Below are 20693 nucleotides of genomic sequence, written 5' to 3' on the forward strand. Positions count from 1 at the left end.
TTTTTACATCGTGCCAGCTCAGCGCCCCAGTGTGAAAGCACTCAGGCTTTCACACTGGCATTGCAGATGAGGCTTTTATCAGGCAGTATTTTTAGTGCTGAAGTGCCTGAAAAAAACACCTTCAGTGTGCAAAGGGTCTTAAAAAAGTCCTACAAGCAGCATCTTTGGGGCAGTTTAGGAGCTGTTTAGAAGCGGTGTATAACGGTGTGATTGGCCGGGACGAGATGACATCATGCTGAAACTGTACACTGAGCTGTTTGTGCACAGTTCAGTGTACAATGCGGACAGGCAGGTAAGAAACTATTATTTAATAAGGAATGGCTTTACCAACTGTCAAGTTTCTAATGCTGGAAATACAAAATACCATAACCACACAGAATGAGAAATAACATGCAGTTTTGCTAATACCATAAATAATTCCACATTGCAGAAAAAGTCGGTACTCCAGATAAAAATGTTTTACTGAAGTCCTATACCTGAATATACCGTATATATTCGAGTATAAGCTGACCCGAATATAAGCCGAGGCACCTAATTTTACCACAAAAAAATGGGAAAACTTGGTGACTCGAGTATAAGCCTAGGGTGAGAATGCAGCAGCTACTGCAAGTGGAAAAGAGGGTCAACAATGCCCATTTGCACACTTCACTGTGCCCATTTGCACGCTTCACTGTGCCTATTTGCAGCCTCACTGTGCCCATTTGCACGCCTCACTGTGCCCATTTGCACGCCTCACCTCACTGTGCCCATTTGCACGCCTCACTGTGCCCATTTGCACGCCTCACCTCACTGTGCCCATTTGCACGCCTCACTGTGCCCATTTGCACGCCTCACTGTGCCCATTTGCACGCCTCACTGTGGCCATTGCATGCCTCATCTCACTGTGGCCATTGCATGCCTCACCTCACTGTGCCCATTGCATGCCTCACCTCACTGTGCCCATTGCATGCCTCACCTCAATGTGACCTTTGCAGCCTGACCTCACTGTGCTGATCTGTGTATCTGATTTTCCATGACATGCATATTCAGACAGCGGGCGTGCAGTGTTAAAAAGTCGCGCCTCATCCTCGTCCTGTTCCGTGATAGGCGAAACACTCAGTTTTCCAGCAGACACTGTATTCAGTGTTCCGCCTATCACAGACGAGAGGACGTCCGTGATAGGCTGAACATAGTGTCTGCTGGGAAACGGAGTGTTCCGCCTATCACGGAACAATCAGGCAAAAGCCACTCCTCAGTAAAAAGCACATGACAACCCGTCTGGAGTTTCCTAAAAGGCACCTGAAGGACTCTCAGACCATAAGAAAGAAAATTCTCTGTTCTGATAAAACAAAGATTGAACTCTTTGGCCTAAATGGCAAGCATCAAATCTGGAGGAAACCAGACACTGCTCATCACCTGGCCGATACCATCCCTACAGTGAAGCATGGTGGTGGAAGCATCATGCTGTGGGGATGTTTGTCAATGGCAGGAACTGGGAGACTAGTCAGGATCGAGGGAAAGATAATTGCAGCAATGCACCTTGATGAAAACCTGCTCCAGAGCACTCTGGACCTCAGACTGGGGTGAAGGTTCATCTTCCAACAGTACAAGGACCCTAAGCACACAGCAATAATAACAAAGGAGTGGCTACGGGACAACTCTGTGAATGTCCTTGAGTGGCCCAGCCAGAGCCCAGACTTGAACCTGATTAAACATCTCTGGAGAGATCTGAAAATGGCTGTGCACCGACGCTCCCCATCCAACCTGATGGAGCTTGAGAGGTCCTGCAAAGAAGAATGGGAGAAACTGCCCAAAAATAGGTGTGCCAAGCTACTCAAAAAGTCTTGAGGCTCTAATTGGTGCCAAAAGTGCTTCAACAAAGTATTGAGCAAAGGCTGGAATACTTGTGTACATTGTGTTTTTTTTTTTTTTTTTTATAAAATTGCAAATATTTTAAACAAACTTCTTTGATGTTGTCATCATGGGGTATTGTCTTAGAATTTTGAGTAAAATAATGAATTTAATCCATTTTGGAATAAGACTATAACAAACAAAATGTGGAAAAAGTGAAGCGCTGTGAATACTTTCCAGATGCACTGTATATATTTTTTTCCATTTTTGGATAGCGTAAGGAAGCTTATAAACCCCTGTTGGTTTATTTTTTTGCCATTTGTGTCCCATTTCAGAGATTTCCCTTCACCTCCTGTCCCATAGCCAAAACAGGAAGTCAGAAAAAATCCCTGCAAATTAAGGGGATCCCTTGAGTACCCCCAGGTCACCATTGGAAGATTTTCCCTCTATTTTTCTGGGCACAACCCAAAATTTGGCATTTTCTCCTACTTTCACTTTTAATGATAATAGTAAACAGGACAAATAGAGAGGGCGAACCTCCCTAACAGGGACACTGAAAGCAATAAAAACTGACAAGTGTTCTAATCCCTCTATCCAAAACTAAAGAAAATATTTTGCCTTTAGTCCTACTTAAATATACCATAGAAAGTGTTAGGCCCCTTTCACACGGGGCGGATCAGTAATGATCCGCCTCCGTATGTCCGTAAGCTCAGCGGGGATCGCTCCGTATATCCCCGCTGAGCCTTCGGATGACAGGGCGGTCTCCACACACTGTGCAGGGACCACCCTGTCTTTTCTCCGCTCTCCCCTATGGGGGGAGCGGATGAACACGGACTGTATGTCCGCGTTCATCCGATCCGCTCTGCAGACGGAAGAAAAAATAGCATGTTCTTCCGTCTGCAAAATCAGATGTTTGCGGAGGCGGACGATTACGGGTGTCAGCGGATGTTCATCCGCTGACACCCGCAATCACATAGGGACCAATGTATGTCCCTTTTTCATCCGCAAACGCATGGATGAAAAAGCGGACATACGGTCTGCACGTGTGAAAGGGGCCTTATGTTATATATGTGCAATAAGTTAAATAAAATACCTGTTGAACCTGCCAAAAACCTAGTGGGCCAAACACTTCTTGTGCTCTCTGCTTGTGAACAAGTAAGGGTTAAAGAGATAAGGAGCGAGTCTTTGGACCAGATCCACAGCCAGCCGCCGTAACTTAAATATTCCCATTTAAGTTACACTGGCTGAAAATTTCTACCTAAGTGCCCGATCCACAAAGCACTTACCTAGAAATTTTCGGCTGTGTAACTTAAATCCGGCCGGCGTAAGGCGTTCCCAATTCAAATGGGGCGAGTCCCATTTAAATTAGGCGTACTTCCGCGCCAGACGTACTGCGCATGCTCGTGACGTCATTTTCCCGACGTGCGTAGCGCGAAATTACGTTACGCCGAGCTTCGTGAATCGCGCCGGGTCAAAAAAGTTGCGTCGGGAAAAAAAACGAGTTGCGGCGAAAAAAAAAAAAAAGACAGCGTCGCTGGAAAGAAGGATCTGCTTTTACAAGGTGTACTAACTTTACACTTTGTAAAAGCAGCCCTAATTTTACGATTGCAAACTAATACTTACGGAGAAAAAACGAAGCTGAAAAGCTTTGTGGATCTCCGTAAGTGCTCATTTGCATACCCGAGGCGGCATTTCGACTCGAAATGCCCCCAGCAGCGGATGCGGTACTGCATCCTAAGATCCGGCAGTGTAAGTCCTCTTACACATGTCGGATCTTCTGTCTATCTCTTGGAAACTGATTCTGTGGATCAGTTCCATAGATAGAAACAGGGATACACATGCGGAACAGCAGATCCGCCTGCGTATCTCTTTTGAGGATCTGGCCCTTTGTTCTTTGTTATTAATCAGAAATGAAGTAGGCAGGGCTGACACCACGTGCTTTGGAATTCAGAGCCATGTCAAAGCAGAAGATACTAGCACATTATATTTCTGGCACATCACCTGTTATTTTTTTTTTGTACTTGCAACATGCTTGAAAGGATAAAACACAGGAAATGCACATATTTTGCAGAGATTTACGTAATATGTTTTATTTATTTATCCTTTACATACAGGATGGATTAGTAAAACGTGTCTGAAGTAACAAAAACCATATATGTTCCCATTGCAGAGATTCACCCCTCTGTAGAGGTGAACACTATTACTGAGAAAGAAGGTCAGGGAAAACTTCTGGGGACAGCCTTGTTTACGCTTTCAATTGAGGAAAGAGGGGTGGGAAAAATGTGCAATTGAGAAATTTTTACTGCCCCCCAAACGCTTTTCCTTTTAGCTGCAAAGGCAGCAGAGAGGGTGAACATATGTTGCAGCAGTACTGTCCACTGAATTTGATCCAGCACAATGTTTTAAAATGTGCTCTGCCAAAGAAGAGTATTCTAATAGCGATCGCTCTTCAGTAAGCAACACAAGTGTAAACAAGAACTAAGAGGGGATATTCATCACATTGGAAGATTTTCTCAAACTTCCTGTTGTGTCTCCGAATCAGGAAGTGAAGGGAACTTTTTCCAGTAGTGAAAAAAACTAAACTGACAAGGGTTTTAACCCTTTCTTATTCTATCCAAAACAAAAGAAATGCTTTCAAATCTACAAACACTTTAATAAGCCCAAAATTGTAAATAATAATTATACAGGATTTACGGTATAAAGCGCCAACAGTTTAATGAGCAGGGTTCTCTGATTCCTAATGTATTCAACTGTATTGTAACTGTACTGTCTGCCCTTATATTGTAAAGTGCTGAGGTAAATCTAAGGTAGTGTATCTAAGGTAAAGTATATCTAAGGGCCCAAGCATTGCCCTACGCAGTCCCAATGCACAAACAAGGCAAACTGCATTATGTTCTATTGTTTCCATTCAAGCTAACATGTTGTGTTGGTGAGCACTGAAAAAAAAGGACAGGTTGCATTTTTGAACAGACTACACAACATTGCAATGAGACGCATAGTGCTGAGTGGAACGTCATTTTCAATAAAGTTTTTTTTAAAAAGGTAAACAATGCAATGTATTGTATTTGTAACACCACATCACACCAGGTTCGAATGGGGCTGTAAAAGCCAAAACTATTTATTTATTTATTTTCATTTTGGATAGATAATGGAAGTGTTGAAACCCCTGTCAGCCATTTTTTTTTTTTTGCCACCCATGTCCCTTTGAAGAGATTTGCCTTCACCTTTTGTGCTATAGTCACACAGGAAGTGGAAGGAAATCTGTCCAATGTGAGGGAACCCCTCCCCTCTTAGGGCCCTTTCCTTATCCTTTAGGATATCTCCTAAACCTACAGGTTTAGGAGATATCCGGGGTAGCTACAGGTAAGCCTTATTATAGGCTTATCTGTAGAATAAAGTGGTTGTAATAGGTTTACAGCCAATTTAAAGTTTTGACTATGGATAGTAAAATGTATGTTGTTTGTTGTTGTTTTTGGCACCTTTCAGGGGGGGAGGGGGGACAGGATACCTGTCTTTCACAGGTATCCTGTTCCTACTTCCGGAAGCTTCAGCAGCGGTTATTGACGTCACCGTTGGGCTCCCTCCTCCTTCCCCCGCTGCCGGCCCGGTAGGAGAGACGAGCGGCGCTTTGCGCATGTGCAGTAGGGTTCCCGGCGTGAAGCCGTAAGACTACACTGCCGGATACCCTTAATCGCAATGGAGGCGGCAGCACCCAACAGCTGATGGAAACATCAGCCGCAAAAGCGACATTGCTGGCCTCCAGGACAGGTAAGTGTCCTAGTATTAAAAGTCAGCAGCTGCAGTATGGGCGGACCTCCACTTTAAAGCGTGACATGTTTGGTATCTATTTACTCAGCGTAACATCATCTTTTATATTTTACAAAACAAATGGAAATTGCGTTTTAAAAAGCACTGCACAAATACAGTGCGACATAAAAAAAATTGCAAAACTCACCATTTTATTCTCTAGGGCCTCTGCTTCAAACATACACTATATTGCCCAAAGTATGAGGATGCCTGCCTTTACACGCACATGAACTTTAATGGCATCCCAGTCTTAGTCCGTAGGGTTCAATATTAAGTTGGCCCACTCTTTGCCGCTATAACAGCTTCAACTCTTCTGGGGAGGCTGTCCACAAGGTTTAGGAGTGTGTCTATGGGAATGCTTAACCATTTTTCCAGAAGCGCATTTGTAAGGTCATTCACTGATGTTGGACGAGAAGGCCTGGCTTGCAGTCTCTGCTCTAATTCATCCCAAAAGATGTTCTATCAGGTTGAGGTCAGGACTCTGTGCAGGCCAGTCAAGTTTCTCTACCCCAAACTCGCTCACCCATGTATTTATGGACCTTGCTTTGTACACTGTTCCAAATAATTTGGTGGAGGGGGTATTATGGTGTGGGGTTGTTTTTCAGGGGTTGGGTTTGGCCCCTTAGTTCCAGTGAAGGGAACTCCTAGGGCATCAGCTTACCAAGAGATTTTGGACAATTTAATGCTCCCGAATTTGTGGAACCTTGTTTGTGCACTGGTGTGCAGTCATGTTTGAACAGGAAGGGACCATTCCCAAACTGTTACCACAAAGTTGGTAGCGTGAAATTGTCCAAAATGTCTTGGTATGCTGACGCCTTAAGAGTTCCGTTCACTGGAACTAAGGGGCAAAGCCCAACCCCTAAAAAAACAACCCCACACCATAATCCCCCCTCCACCAAATTATTCGGACCAGTGCACAAAGCAAGATCCATGAATACATGGATGAGCAAGTTTGGGGTGGAAGAACTTGACTGGCCTGCACAGAGTCCTGACCTCAACCCAATAGAAAACCTTTGGGATAAATTAGAATGGAGACTGCAACCTCACAAATGCACTTCTGGAAAAAATGGTAAAACATTTCCATAGACACACTCCTAAACCTTGTGGACAGCCTTCCCAGAAGAGTTGAAGCTGTTATAGCTGCAAAGGGTGGGCCAACTTAATATTGAACCCTACGAACTAAAGCCCCATACACACTATTAGATTTTCTGCAGATTTTTGTCTTCAGATTTACCAAAACCATGTAAAATGAGGTCAAACCTTAAGGCCGGGTACTCACGAGCAAACATGTATGGTGAAAGCGGTCCGTCGGACCGTTTTCACCATACATGTCTGCCAGAGGGCTTCTGTACGATGGTTGTACACACCATCGTACAGAAGTCCGCGCGTAAACAATACGCGGGGCGTGTCCGCGGTGTCGCCGCGTCGATGACGCAGTGTCGCCGCGACAATGACGCGGCGACGTGGGCGGCCCGCCTTTAAAATGCTTCCACGCATGCGTCAAAGTCATTCGACGCATGCGAGGGACGGCGGGCGCCCGGACATGTACGGTCGTCAGTACAGACCTACCGTACATGTCCGAGCGGGCAGGATTCCAGCGGACTGTTTTAAAACAAGTCCAGGAATATTTGTCCGCTGGGAAAAGGCCCGGCGGGCAAATGTTTGCTGGAATTCGGCCCGCTCGCGCCCACACACGACCAAACATGTCTGCTGAAACTGGCCTGCAGGCCAGTTTCAGCAGACATGTTTGCTCGTGAGTATGGGGCCTTAGAGTTTCAATTTCTATGCAATCAGGCCCTTGCACTACATAGTTTGGGTAAATCTGAAGACAAAAATCTGTAGAAAATCTAATAGTGTGTATGGGGGCTTTAGACTGGGATGCCATAAAAGTTCATGTGTGTGTAAAGGCAGGTGTCCCAATACTTTTGGCAATATAATGTACAAAAAGTGTCAGAAAAACGTCTAGTGGTTAAAAATTACTTGTATATTTTTTTTTATGGCAGTGTGTATGAAGCCTTGGGCCTACGGGCAGATGATGTCAGCGGACATGTGTTACGTTACCTCCAAGTCCATCTAAAAAAAAAGTTTGGATCGTTTTCAATGTTTTGTTTGGGACCTAAAGTCCTTTGACCCAATATGGCTCTGGATTCAGGCTGAAGAAAAAAACCTGATTGGATGGGAAAGTTTCAAAAGTGACATCCATTCGGTCCTGCTGTGATTTAGTGTGTATTGTGTTCATGGATCCCCTACAGACCAGAATAGACACTGCTCCTCTGAAAGGGTCCCCCCCCCCCCCCCCCCCCCGGGCTGTCACCAGAACATGTGTCTACATTGGAAGATTTCCCCTCTGTTCCTTTTCTGGTGACAACGCCAACATTTTTGATTTTTCCCATAACTTTCAATACCAGTGACAATGGTGACCCGGTAGCGGTAAAAAGCTAACATTCCACATCCTGTCGCACACTGACACCCACAATCAGTATAGAAGGCTGTGCACTGTATAAATCCAAATTAAATTGTTCATTTGGCAATAAAAACCTGCCAGGGGTTCTAACCATTCCTTGCTCAATTTATTTAAAACTAAAAAAATAAATAAAAAAAAGAAGTTTCGTCATTGTAAACAATGTAAAATATACAAACACATATAGGAACACCTAGACAATAATACTGCAATACTTCCAAACTGTATATTAAAAACATTGGGGGGGTTTAATAAAGCTACAGATGCTGTGCTACTTTTCTGACATTAAAATACAAGCGTTGTGTTTTTTGATGCGTTTTGCATTTAGTTTTTTTTTTGCCAACAGTATGACAGTTCTGTTCATGTAATGTGATTTTAATGCAAATTTACAGTTTTTGGCACTCAAGTAGCATCAAAGTCACATCAAAGTAGTACAGGAACCTTTATGTGACTAAAGTCGCATGTTAGGGTTAAGGGCTAGGGTTAAATGTTAGGGTTATGGTTAAAGGCTAGGGTTAAATGTTAGGGTTAGATATATTTAGGGTTAAGGGCTAGGGTTAAATGTTAGGGCTAGGGATAATTGCTAGAGTTAGGGATAAATGCTAGGGTTAAGGGTTAAATGTTAGGGTTAGATATAGTAAGGGTTAAGGGTTAAATGTTAGGGTTAGATGCAGTTATGGTTAAGGGTTAAATGTTAGGGTTAGATGCAGTTAGGGTTAAGGGCTAGGGTTAAATGTTAGGGTTAGGGATAAATGCTAGGGTTAAAGGCTAGGGTTAAATGTTTTGGTTAGAGATAGTTAGGGTTAAAGTGGAAGTAAACCCTCCTATTGTTTTCAGCCAAGGAAGCTGCCATCTTGGCCTCGGTTTAATCTGCAACTGCCACAATGCTGCACATGTGATCAGTTATGAAACCAGCCATTGGATGGTTTGACAGTTTGGTTGAGAGTACAAGCAAATGTGACATGCCGGGAATGTTAACTGTTTTTTTAAACTATCAAATAGATGGGTTTACTTCCGCTTTAAGGGTTAGGGTTAAGGGTTAGAGATAGGTAGGGTTAAGTGTTAGGGTTAGATTTAGTTAGAGTTACATGTCAAGCCTCGTACACGTGACCGGTTTTCCCATCGGGAAAACTGCCACAAGAGCTTTTGGCCGGGAAAACCGGACGTGTGTATGCTTACTCGCAGTTTTCCCGTCAGGAAAATAGACAGGAATCCCGACGGGAAAATAGAGAAACTGCTCTCTATTTTTCCATCGGGATTCCCTGTGGCTTTTTTTCCTGCCAGATTTACTAACACTCTATGGGAAACACAGCGAGCCAGTGCCCATGGAGCATACACATGGCCGGGATTCCCGGCCAAAGCTCCATGGCAGTCTTCTTGCCGGGTTCTCTGCTTTCCCCCCTCGGTTTTCACGGCAGACTTTTTACCGCCGTGAAAACCGATCGGGTTACAGGGCTTTAGGGTTAAGGGTGAGGGTTAAATGTTAGGGTTAGATATAGTTAGGGTTAAGGGCTAGGGTTAAATGTTTTGGTTAGCGATAATTAGGGTTAGATATAGTTAGGGTTACATGTTAGGGTTAAGGGTTAAATGTTAGGGTTAGAAATAGTTAGGGTTAGAGATAGTTAGGCCCCGTACACACGAGAGGATCTATCCGCTGGTATTTATCCCCGGATCAGTTCCAGCGGATAGATCCTGTGGTGTGTACGGCCCAGCGGATATTTATCCGCGGATATTTTTCGGGCCGATGGATTTCCAGCGGATAAAAATTTCTTGACATGCTAAGAAATCTATCCGCTGGAATCCTGTCCAGCGGATTGATCCGGTGGTCTGTACAGACTCACCGGATCAATCCGTCCGCTCCCCTCCCTCGCATGCGTCGTAATGATTCGACGCATGCGCGGGAAGTCTTTACCTTCCAGCGTCGCACACGTCGCCGCGTCATCATCGCGGCGCGACACTTCACCGCGGATGGATTCCGCGCGGATTTCGATCTGATGGTTAGTACAACCATCAGATCAAAATCCGCCAGAGGATTTATCCGCGGGAACGGTCCGGAGGACCGTTTCCAGCGGATAATCCTCTCGTGTGTACGGGGCCTAAGGGTTACATGTTAGGGTTTGGGTTAGGGATAAATGTTAGGGTTAGAAATAGTTAGGGTTACATGTTAGAGTTTGGGTTAGGGATAAATGATAGAGATAGAGTTACATGTTAGAGTTTGGGTTAGGGATAAATGTTAGGGTTAAGGGCTAGGGTTAGGGTTAAATGTTTTGTTTAGAAATAGAGTTAGGGTTAAATATTAGGGTTAGCGGTTATTGTTAGTGTTATAATACTAATCCTAATAATTCTTGCTAACCCCAACCCAGTAACCTGCACTACGTTGATGTGACTTTGATGCTACTTGAGTGATAGAGTGTAAAGTCGCATCAAAGTCGCACTCCGTAAACAGAAGTGTCATACTTTCCTATTGGCAAAAACCTGCAAAGCGCCTCAAAACGCATCAAGAACGCTCTCCGGGAACAACACACCAACTCGCAACCTGCAAAGATGTGACCTTTCCTACAATGGGGTTTTCCGATCAGAAAAATGTGGATGAAATTGATCAGTGACGCGGTACACGTCTTTTGGATAATCCATGGATGCGATGGTATAGCGTAGTTCTATGGAGAATGGCTGTGTATGGCGATGGATGATGTAGTGTAGAATGAGCCCCATAGGTCTCTGATCTCTTCTATATAAACATGTGTGATCCGCGTATAGATGTCACGTATAGATGTCACGTATAGATGTCACGTATAGATGTCACGTATAGATGTCACGTATAGATGTCACATACAGATGTCACGTATAATAAATGTCACATACAGATGTCACGTATAGATGTCACATATAGATCTCACATATAGATGTCACGTATAGATGTCACGTAGAGATGTCACATATAATAGATGTCACATACAGATGTCACGTATAATAGATATCACATATAGATGTCACGTAGAGATGTCACATATAATAGATGTCACATACAGATGTCACGTATAATAGATATCACATATAGATGTCACGTAGAGATGTCACATATAATAGATGTCACATACAGATGTACAGAACACACATGTGTCCCATCAGTGATCAGAGCTGTCATCCCATATTCTTCCAGTGACACGTCTGCTCGCTCCCACCTGTGGCTCCCCCCATTCTCCCTGGCCCCCCATGTGTGTGTTGGGGTTACCTGTCCGGACACTCACCTTCTTGCGCTCCCCGGTCTACTTCTATGGAAGTTGTAGCGGAGCCGGCGGCACAGGCAGTAGCAGGCGGAGGGGAGCGAGCTCTGCCACGTCAGACAGCCACAGCTAAAGCACACGCGCGTGCCCGCTGACTCTCACTGCCTGGCCGGGGGCGCGCCCGTCAGCTTTTCCTTCCACCTGATCGGGAGCGCGCTCCACGTCACCACTGAGTCCCAGCCTAGAAGAGGTCCTGTGCACCGCTCGGGGATAAGGGAGGCTGGTGACCGACCTAGTACTTACCTCTGGCTACACTGGGAAAAGCATGCAGCAAGTCAAAAAAGTGCTGTGCCTGCACTGCAAGGCTGACAGAGCTCCCAAATGTCCTTCATTTCAAGGGACTGTCCCTCTTCATTTGTCCCTCATTTTGGTCTGATCTATATATCTGTATATAAAATGCACTTTTTATCTTTTAAAAAGTGTTTCCCAGCCAGTGCTAAACCTTTCATTCGATTTCTAAATTGCTGCATTTATAAATGTCAAAAGCCAGAATAAGGCCCCATTCACACTTGTGCAACTTGTCCTGTGATTTTTGGACCCCCCAAAGTCGCATAACAAGTCGCACCCCATGTTTCCCAATGCGTACCATTCATATCTGCAACTTAAAGGTCACAGTGACTTTAACCACTTCAGCCCCAGAAGGTTTTACCCACTTCCTGACCATTTTTTTGTGATACGGCACTGCGCTTTAAAGTGGAGGTTCACCCAAAAAGTTAATTTTTAACATTAGATTGAGGCTCATTTTGTCTAGGGGAATCGGGTTGTTTTTTTAAATCGAAGCAGTACTTACCGTTGTAGAGAGCGATCTTCTCCGCCGCTTCCGGGTATGGGCTGCGGGACTGGGCATTCCTATTTTGATTGACAGGCTTCCGATGGTCGCATCCATCGCGTCACGATTTTCCGAAAGTAGCCGAACGTCGGTGCGCAGGCGCCGTATAGAGCCGCACCGACGTTCGGCTTCTTTCGGGCTACTCGTGACGTGATGGATGCGACCGTCGGAAGCCCGTCGGAAGACTGTCAATCAAAATAGGAACGCCCAGTCCCGAAGACCATACCCGGAAGCGGCGGAGAAGAGCGCTCTCTAAAACGGTAAGTACAGCTTCGATTAAAAAAAAAACTAGCCGATTCCCCTTGACAAAATGAGCATCAATCTAAGGGTAAACATTTTTTTTTAGGGTGAACTCCCGCTTTAACTGACACTTGTCGTTCTACCTAAACAAAATTTATATCGTTTTTTTCCTACAAATAGAGGTTTCTTTTGGTGGTATTTGATCACCTCTGTAGTTTTTGTTCTTTTGCGCTATAAATAAAAAAGAGCAGCAAATTAAAAAAAAAAGAAATGTAAAAAACGAATTTATTTATCAGTTTAAGCTGATATATATTCTGCTACATATTTTTGGTGTTCTCTAACCATATGGGGGAGGGGCTCACTGGGACAACACACAGATCCATCTTCCTGCTTAGCAGAAAGACAGGATCTGTGTGCAGTGGCGTCACTAGGGTTGGTGTCATCCGGGTCGACAGACCCCATCCCACAATACAGACCCCCCTCCACCAACTACAGACCCCCCTCCCACAGTACAGACCCCCTCCCTCAGTACAGACCCCCTCCATCAATATAGACCCCTCCCTCCTCAGTATAGATCATTCCATCAGTGCAGACCCCATCAGTACAGACACCCCCACCCAAGTGCAGACCCCCCATCAGTACAGACACCCCCATCCAAGTGCAGACCCCCCATCAGTACAGACACCCCCACCTAAGTGCAGACCCCGTCAGTACAGACACCCCCAAGAAGTGCAGACCCCCTCAGTACAGACACCCCCCTAGTGCAGACCTCCCAGCATTACAGACCCCCCTCAGTACAGACCCCTCCCCCCTCAGTAGTACAGACCCTCTCATCAGTATAGACGCCCCCCCTTACATACCTCAGAACAGCGCTGCACTAAACACACTGTGTGTCTGTCCCTTGAGCGCATACTTCATATTCCCATCGCACACATTCCTGGATACGCTCTTGGGTTTGGGTGCTCGTAGCAACAACCAGCTGGATACTGGTGCACGTTACAGTAGAAATATTTGCCAGCACACCATGGAAGGACATAAATAGTGTCCAAACGGATGATTTATTGCATGATCACAACAGAAACGTTTCGTAGCCACGCAGGGCCCCTTCGTTCACATGCCTGACGAAGAGGCCCTGCGTGGCTCCGAAACATTGCACTCTCTTTGTGTTGTGATCATGCAATAAAAGCATCTGTTTGGAAGCTATTTACGTTGTTCTATGGTGTGCTGGCAAATATTTCTACTGTCCCTTGAGCGCAGGCTCCTCCTCCTCTGTGGATGTAAACAGAGGAGGAGGCTGCCGAAGCACAGCTAATCAGGGGCTGCCGGCACTGTTAGAGGTGCGTGCTGCTACCCACGGGTGTCACCCAGGGGGCGGACTGACCATTGAGGCTCTCGGGCACTGCCCGAGGGCCCCATGCCACTAGGGGGCCCCATCAGGGTTGCCAGGCTCAACAAAACCAGGGACAGTATGTAAAATTCTGTGGGTTTTTTACATCTGTCCCTGATATGTCCGAAACCGACATGCTTTTGATGTGAAAATCCTGAGATTTTAGCTGCCCTGCCTCTGCACTGCCTCCTGGCGTGGTGGCCATCTGTAAGCCCAGAGGGCCCCATAATCTTCTATTTCCTGGGGGCCCCATGAGTTGTCAGTCCGCCCCTGGTGTCACCCCTCTGCCGGGTGTTACCCGGGTGCAGCCCGCACCCCCCTAGCAACACCTCTGTCTGTGTGATCTCCCCTGTCAGAACAGAGATCTGGTCAATGGGAGCGCATGCCCACAGAAACAAGTTCCTGAGCTGACGTACACCTACAGTGATTTGCGGGATCGTGCCATCTTTGCCGCAGTATAATGACAGCGGCTGGTCAGCAAGCGGTTAAAGTAGCTCCTGCACTAATTTGGTCCAACTTTCATATACATTCTCAGGTCTTTTTGAGTATGATGCTACAAGCTTGGCACACTTATGGTGGTGGCAATGTTCATCCATAGCTCCCAACTGTCCCTGATTTTGAGGGACTGTCCCTGATTTCGAGCAATGTCCCTCATTCCTCCTCATTTGTCCCTCATTTTGGCCTGATCAATATAGATGTGTATAAAATGCACTTTCTATATATCAAAAAGTGTTTTCCAACACTAACCTTTAATCTGATTTCTAAATTGCTGCATTTTTAAATCCAAAAAGCCAAAATAAAGGAATAGTAGTGGTAAAAAAAAGCACTTGTGGGTTTAACCAATCTTATTTTTTTGTACAATTCTCCTTTAAGGGGGCATGGCAAGGGGTGTGTCCTATGCCTGCATACTTTTGGTGATAGGTGTCCCTCATCCCTATGTCATTGTGTAACCCCGCTTGCCTGGAGAAAACCGGGGGTTACTCAATGACGTGGGTGGGTGACCCCACCCGTGACGTCACGGGGCGGGGTCACCTGCCCACGTCATTGGGTAACCCCCGCTTGCTGAAGAAAGCTGGGGGTTACCCAATGACATGGACCGGTGACCCCGCCCTCTCTTACGCGTCATGGGGGTTTCGTGTGGATTGGAGACTGAACCATTACTGGAGAATGGATCACCACAGAACATAGAGAATGGATTACAACGCTGGAATGTTGTTGTTTTTTTTTAATAAAGGACTTCTACCAACTGTGTCTGTGAGGTTTTTAAAAATGTTTACACTTTCTTTTGTGAAATGGTAGGGGTACAATGTACCTCGTTACCAATTCACATGGGGGGGCAGAATCTGGGGGTCCCCTTTGTTAAAGGGGGCTTCCAGATTTCGATAAGCCCCCCGCCCGCAGACCCCCACAACCACCGGGCAAGGGTTGTGGAGATGAGGCCCTTATCCCCATCAACATGAGGACATCCTCCCCATGTTGAGGACATGTGGCCTGGTACGGTTCAGGAGAGGGGGGGGCCGCACTCTGTCCTCCCCCCTTTTCTGCGGCCGGCCAGGTTACGTGCTCGGATAAGGGGTCTGGTGTGGATTTTTGGGGGAACTCCACGCCATTTAAAAAAAAAATTGGGGTGGAGTTCCGGTCTGGAATGGATATTTGGGGGGAACCCCATGTCATTTTTTTTAAATTAACAGCGGGGTTTCCCTTAATATCCATACCAGACCTGAAGGGCCTGGTAATTACATTTGGGGGGACCGCCACGCTTTTTTTTTTTATGAATGAATTCTCTCCAAATTGTCAGGAGCCGACAATTCATTATAGCCGCGAGTCCGGTTTTAAATTACTTTTTTTCTTTCAGAAATGACACTTTGTGCAGAGACAGTTCTAAGTACGGGAAACATGCGCTATTTCACATGCATACTTTACAGCCCCCCTAGGTACGAAATTTAAAGGAATATTTCACTTTTATTGTTTCACTCTAAGCATTATTAAAATCACTGCTCCCGAAAAAACGTCAGTTTTTAAAACTTTTTTTTTGTATTGATACATGTCCCCTGGGCAGGACCCAGGTCCCCAAACACTTTTCAGGACAATAACTTGCATATTAGCCTTTAAAATTAGCACTTTAGATTTCAAATGTTCGAGTCCTATAGACTTTAATAGGGTTCTAAAGTTCACACGAACATTTGGTGTGTTCGCAGGTTCTGGTGCGAACCGAACAGGGGGGTGTTCGGCTCATCCCTACCCAGCAGCAGCATAAGGAAAGGGGGTGCACTGTGATGTTAGGGAGAGTGGGGGACTCACCTTCTAAAGGTAGGGTGGCTCTTGACATCTAATGTAAAGGGGAGGTGATGCACTGGACATCTAATCTTACAGATACAACCGGCCCTTTTGAGGGCAATCATAATGCTGATGCGGTCCACGATGAAATTGAGTTTGACACCCCTGTGCTAGGGGACCAGGTACCATGTCAGATGCTTCATGATATGATGTTAAACTAAGGGCTTGCAAAGGACACTATTTGTGCAAGATACTACATCACAATTCATGTACTGACTATTGGGTCTCAGAGACCCACGAGAGAATAATTTTGGAACTATATTGTACCATATTCAAATATGTAGGTGACACAAGGTTGTTCTTTCAAAACTTGCAATAAAGTTACAAGTAGGGGCATGTCCTTTGTCCTTTGTCTCTAGCTGCACTATAAAAATAACTTATTTGCAGGGTGATCAGGGTCGGGACAAGGGGTAAGCAAAAGGAACATGTGCCTTGGACAAATAGATTAGCGGATCTTTAGATCCGCGTAATCTATCTGATTTACGATCCGCCGGCGCAAGTTTTTGAGGCTAGTGCTGTATTCAGAAAGCACTTACCTCAAAACTTGCGGCAGCGTATCGTAAATCCCCCGGCGAAATTCAAATTCCGCGGCTAGGGGGAGTGTACTATTTAAATCAGGCGCGTCCCTGCGCCGATCGAACTGCACAATGCGCCGCCGGCTAAATTTCCCAGCGTGCATTGCTCCAAATGATGTCGCTAGGAGGTCATTGGTTTCGGCGTGAGCGTAACTTGCGTCCGGCCATATTCTGAATCGACTTACGCAAACGACGTAAAAATTCAAAACTCGGCGCGGGAACGACGGCCATACTTAACATAGGATACCCCTCACATAGCAGGGGTAACTATACGCCGGAAAAAGCCGAACGCAAGCGACGAGCGGGCGCTCGTTTCTGAATCGGCGGAACTCCTCATTTGTATATTCGTCTCGTACAAAAAATGAAACGCCACCTAGCGGCCAGCGGGAGATTGCAGCCTAAGATCCGACGGTGTAAGTCACTTACACCTTTCGGATCTTAGGGAGATCTATGCGGAACCTGATTCTATGAATCAGCTGCATAGATCCGACCGTCGTAACTCAGAGATACGACGGCGTATCAGGAGATACGCCGTCGTATCTCTATCTGAATCCGGGCCAATGTTACTATGTAGAATGCAGGGCACTGGGAGCTTGTGGACGCTTCATTCTCCAGCTGCCTCACTGACAGGAGGTGACTGCAGTGTCAGAAGGCATAGGGGCCTTGATATCTGCTGGTGGAGGATTCTGCTCTCTATTGTCTTAGATAGAAGCCTACTGTGGGCAAAATAGAGAAGGACGCCCTCTGAGAATATTCCTTTCCAGTAAAGATTCCTTTCTCGCTGATAAAGGTGCTAAACCTCCCACACTCCTACACAGTCATGCCTCACTGTAACCCAACCAGCCTTCCCATTTCACCATCCTGCCTCTTATCACTGGCACAGCATTTGAACTTTGTCAGGAGAGAAAACCGCTGTCCTTCCACCAAGAGACAACCAACCAATTAAGCACTTTCTCCCAGTGGCAGGCTGCTTGGTGTTAATGCTGCTGGTAAGCTAGGCTTTGGGTTGAACAAGGCTAATGAAGGCAGATTATCTAGAAATGTGCTTGTTTATTTAAATGTGCCCATAAAGCATCCCAATGACCCCACTAATGCAGGAAAAATTTTTCCTTCCAGTGGCACCACCAATACAGGGACATTTTCTTGATCATACATCATGGGACACAGAGCCTTAGGCCCCATACACACGAGAGGATTTATCCGCAGATACGGTCCAGCGGACAAATCCTCTCGAGGATTTCAGAGGATTTCTATGCGATGGCGTGTACACACCATCGCATTGAAATCCGCGCTGAAATCCTCTGCCGATGACGTGTCGCGCCGTCGCCGCTATTATGACGCGGCGACGGGCGCGACGCTGTCATATAAGGAATTCCACGCATGCGTCAAATCATTACGACGCGTGCGGGGAATCCCTTTAGACGGATGGATCCGGTAAGTCTGTACAGACGAGCGGATCCATCCGTTGGAATGGATTCCAGCAGATGGATTTGTTGTGCATGTCAGCAAATATCCATCTGCTGGAAATCCATCCCAGGGGAGATTTCTCTGCGGATAAATATCCGTTGGCGTGTACACACCATAGGATCTATCCGCAGAAACCCATTTGATGGGATTTATCTGCGGATAGATTCTATGGTGTGTATGGGGCCTCAATTACTTAATGGGTTATGTAGTCACCACAGGTGATTGGACACTGGCAAACCCAATTAAAATTGAGTTCCTCCCCTATATAACCCCTCCCAAATAGAGAGTACCTCAGTTTTTTCGTCAGTGTTAAGGTGGTTGGTCACCTTCAACATGTGCTAAGAAGAAAAATGCTATTTTGATGGTCTGGCTGTGGAGACCTAGGAGCTATAACCGGATCCTTTCCTTGGGCTGATATCAAAGGCCTAAGATGGTTGGTACCCGGGCCTCGTGTAAGAAGAAAAGAGGTTTGCCTGTAATGTCTCTCTGCGAATGTCTGGGCTCTGGGATCCAGACTTTGGTGTACTAATACATATGTGGCACGAAAAGTTTCTGGCAGAGTCTTCTACAGGTCCAGGTATGAGGTTTTCTCTAATAAAACCCTTGGTAAACCTGAAGGTTGGCACAACTTGCCCACCGTGATGGGTGAAAGCTGGAACTACTTTTAGCAGCTTTCCTGCAGCGTGGATCAGGTAAGAAGAAGATAATTTTTATTTATGTATTCTCTTCTGTGAGTAGGATGTCTTTCCTGGTTCTCACCACTGGAGGGAGTAAGTGCAACCTGGTGTTTTCTTACATAGCCTTCCAGGATAACCTGCTCAGTGAAGTCGGTCAAATATAACACCACTCACCTCCTTTGCATACAGGGGTCCACAAGATGCCCCCCAGTAATCTCTCTTCCTGGTCTCCTGGGCGCCGCCATGACAGCGGCGCGTGTGCGCACGTGTGCGCTCGGGATCGCTTTTTTCTGTCAGTATAGAGACATGGATGGGGGAAGGGCCAAAAGTGGTTGCTAGTGCCCATGCGCAATGCAGGACACCTGTGTGCAGGCACCAAGAGGCTGGTTCAAAAGCCCAGCACACCAGAGCCTTCTGTAAGCGGCATGGACACAGAGCTGTGGGCTGTAAGCATCCCTGTGGATTGAACCAGGCAAACCTAGGACTCCTACTCGGCATCAGGTTGTGCAGTGAGCTGATATTTTTGTGTATTGTAGGACTATAGCACAACAGTGATTGCATTTATATTTGTGGATAGTACCTTTGCTTTGCAGTAAGGACTACGTACCCGAGAAGAGGGTCTAGGCTGGGTCCTCAATCTGAAGAAATCTTCCTTGCAGCCTCAAAAAAGACTAGAGTACTTGGGCATGATTATAGACACGTCCCTAAGCAAGGTATTCCTTTCCAAGCCGAAGGCAAAAGCCATAGGAGACTCGATGCGAGTGGTAAAGGCGAAAAGAAGGCCTTCCATCCGTCTATGCATGAGATTGTTGGGAAAGATGGTAGCCTCCTACGAGGCTGTCCCTTACGCCCAGTTTCACTCAAAACCGTTACAGGGCAGAATTCTGTCAGCTTGGAACAAAGATGTTCAGGCCCTGGATCTTCCTATGATCTTATCTCCAGGGGTTCGCCAGTGGTTGCTCCTCCAAAATCTGTCAGAAGGAAAATCCTTCACTCCAGTTACCTTTGATACAAATTGATCTCTTAGCTAAAGGGATGAGCTTCGAGTTCGAGTCGAACCCATGTTCGACTCGAACATCGGCTGTCCGACCGTTCGCCGAATTTCGAACATTATGGGCCGTTCGTGCCAAATTCGAGTGGTGCGTCACGGCCCATAATTCACTGCAGCATTGCTGGCTGATAATTGGCGAAGCATGCACTATGACCCGCATGCTTTGGCCAATTACAGCATGTTAAAAACGGAGAGCCATAATTGGCCAAAGCCAGGGTGGCTTTGGCCAATTATGTCTCAGGGGGTTTAGTACACGCCCCACACTATATAAGGCCACCTGTGTGGCGCCCTTGTGTAGTGTGTTGCGGCGGTGGTTAAAGACAGACACAGAAAGAGAAAGTGTCATTTAATTTGAGTTAGATAGAGCAGGCAGGCGAGTCAGTTAGCTTCAGTTACAGTGTGTAAAGGATATATATGCATCCCAGGTGTTGTGTATATATATTTATACACTGTATTCAGTTTAGCTAGATCCGTTCTTGTTATTCTCTTCATAATATACTGACAGGCAGGCAGGTGATTGTGCTAGCTGCAGTATTTTCACAGTGTGCACTAGGGTTGTCCCGATACCACTTTTTTTAGGACCGAGTACAAGTACCGATACTTTTTATCAAGTACTCGCCAATACCGAATACCGAAACTTTTTTTAAATCTCATGTGTCAGTATTTTTTTTTTTTACAATTTGTTTGTTTATTTTTTTTTATTTCTTTTTTTACAATGCTTTATTTTTTTTTAAGGGGGGTGGGGGGG

At 45.9% G+C, this 20693-nt stretch overlaps 1 protein-coding gene across 3 annotated transcripts in view; it reads right to left on the reverse strand.

Annotated features, from left to right (window-relative positions):
• Positions 1–11460, reverse strand: part of SEC24D (SEC24 homolog D, COPII coat complex component) — a 164864-nt gene extending 153404 nt beyond the window's left edge. For all 3 annotated transcript variants that reach the window (XM_040330135.1, XM_040330144.1, XM_040330127.1), the window contains exon 1: positions 11347–11460. The gene's annotated coding sequence lies outside the window, so the exon portion shown is untranslated. The remainder of the gene's footprint in view (positions 1–11346) is intronic.
• Between the last annotated feature and the right edge of the window lie 9233 nt (positions 11461–20693).

This window comes from Rana temporaria, chromosome 1, assembly GCF_905171775.1.
Source record: "Rana temporaria chromosome 1, aRanTem1.1, whole genome shotgun sequence".
Lineage (NCBI taxonomy): Eukaryota > Metazoa > Chordata > Amphibia > Anura > Ranidae > Rana > Rana temporaria.